The following is a 2,575-nucleotide window of genomic DNA, read 5'->3' on the forward strand; positions in this document are numbered from 1 at the left end:
ATCTAGAACTTCTGTAACATTAGCAATATGGTAAATTTTAATGCTGGTTTCTCAAGGAGATACTGAGGGAAACAATTCCCACTCTTTGTGAGTCATAGGAGAAGATTTTTCACAGACTACAAATGGAGTGGGGATCTGTCCCACAGAATGTTGACTTAAGCAATAATTGTCTACAAATGCATCATCTTATTAAAGGATGCATTTAAAATTCTGCCTTTCCTGCAATTCAGGAATCTATTGAAACAATTCATTTCATGGAATCTAGCTGAGCTGGCCTCCTCCACTCTGGTGGCTGTGCTACAAGGAACACTGCAGATTATGGTGGTCCTGGGAGACCTAGGCCCATCAGACCACCAGATTCACATGGTGGGCAAATACCACACATGGGATGTAATTAAAATGCAACTTTATTTTTGACACTCACTGATTTTTGAAAATTCATTCTGTGAGAAAAGATCTTTCCTGCCATTAGATTAAAAGTCTGTGCACTCTAGATTTTTCTGTCTACTCTGAGGTAGTAGATAGATCATCCTATCTGTGTGCCATCAAGTTGGGACCCTATATATGTTTTGCAAGGAACAGCTGGTAGATTCAGTCCAGAGACATAACCCACTATACTATAAGCACCCCATGGATGTTTAGGTCACAAAACATAGTATTATTTCAGAAATTAAAATTTTAGGTCCAGTATCCAGAATAGTAATATTGTAACAGTCATTCTGGAATCCCTGGGTGGTGGAAATAGCTAATGTGCTCAGCTACTAACCTAAAGGTTGGCAGTTCAAGTCAACCCAGAGACACCTCAGAAGAAACGCCTGATGGTCTACTTCTGAAAAATCAGTCTTTATAGAACACAGTTCCACATTACATAGGATCACTATGAATCAAAATTGAAGCTAAAGTGACTAGTTTTAATGTTCATTCAAAGGTGCGGTGTCACAATATCTCCCATGCATAGTCTAAATGAGATAGCAATGGCTAAAAGATAGCACAGATCTTATTTGGCTCTTACTGAAACTGGCAAGTGGTTAAATTAACTTTCTTCTCTTTTAATTTTTGTTATTTAGTCTTTTCACCCTGATAGGATCCACCTCATCCACTCATCCTCCTACACCAACCCTTGGATCAAATTTAGGTCTGTTCTCTTTGCCGTGTGACATTTTCTTTGGTTCCTGCTCTCTATGGGAGTACAGTTGTTTCCTAAATAAAGCCCTATTTTCTCTCTCTGCTCTGACCTCAAATACTACAGGCTGTTGTAGCTCTTTTAGGATTTTCACAAATACAGGTGTCAGGATGGTTCTGTAGAAGAAAGTCTTCTCTTGTGAGACTTGTTGTGAAGGACATATACCTATCAACCCCATCCATCTTGGAGAGGGCAGCTCCAATATCTAGATTACTTACTTCACCTACTGTTCTCTCTCTACTTTGTTGATCTTTATATATTTCCCTCCTGGATTAGGGATTTTTTATAAACCAGCTTTAAGATAGAAGAGTACTTAAAAGTATTGCTATTGGGCTTCATATATGCACAGGTTTAGTCTAAACAAAACTTATTTAAACATGTCTTTGCAATCAGTAGATGACTATAGGTAAGTTCTCACAGTAATACATTGGTCTTATTTTCATTGTTGTTGTGTTGCTATTAAGTGCTGTCAAGTCAGTTCTGACCCATAGGATTTCCAAGGAGCAGCTGGTGAACTTGAACCACTGACCTTGCAGTTAAAACAACTTTGCAGTTCAGTGCATTAACTCACAGCACCACACCAGGACTCCATTATTTTCACTGTTGTTGTTGTTAAGGGTTGTAGAGTTGGTTCCAACCCATAGTGATCCTGTATAGGGTTTCTGGGGAGCAGCTGGTGAACTTGACCTGCCAACCTTGCAGTTCAAATGGCTTTTCAGTCTGATGTATTAACCCACAGTGCCAAACCAGGAAAATGTCCAATTAAAACAGTGGCTTGCTACTAGGGGGAAGGATCAGAGACACCATGGACGCATGATGCCCAATCCATTCTTGGAGATAAAGGTGTAGACATTCTTTTTATTTTTTTGTATTTGCTCATTGGTCCCTCGCTGTCTATGCACCTCCATTCTGGTGACTAGAGGGGGTGCCTGAGAAACCATGTGCAGAAACCAAACAGCAGTGCAATATGGCCGCAGCTGGCCCTGAACTGTTTATCACCAGGGAAAAGGCCTGAACAGAGGTATTGGAGTGGGAGACAGACAGACTAAAAACTAAATAGGCCAAAAATTAAACACTGAGTTACATCATAACGATCAACAGGGGCATATTGAAATTTCTCAGGCAGCCTTGAAAACAAGAAGCCGAAAGATGGACATTAAAGTTAGACTCATATTTGGTTACAGATTTTGTTTTTCCTTTTTTTTCTCTCTTTTATGCAATTTTAGACCACAGTATCCAATATGCCATTTTTGCTGTTGTTGTTTTGTTTTTGGCCCCCTATTCACTTTTAGTAATTGTGGTCATATAGTCAAGCTATTATGGTCACAGCCAACTACTGAATATGCCTATGAAACATATGACCATCTCTGGACATGTCCAGAAACAAAATTA

Source organism: Chrysochloris asiatica, unplaced genomic scaffold, assembly GCF_000296735.1.
Source record: "Chrysochloris asiatica unplaced genomic scaffold, ChrAsi1.0 scaffold00165, whole genome shotgun sequence".
In the NCBI taxonomy this organism is placed as follows: Eukaryota; Metazoa; Chordata; class Mammalia; order Afrosoricida; family Chrysochloridae; genus Chrysochloris; species Chrysochloris asiatica.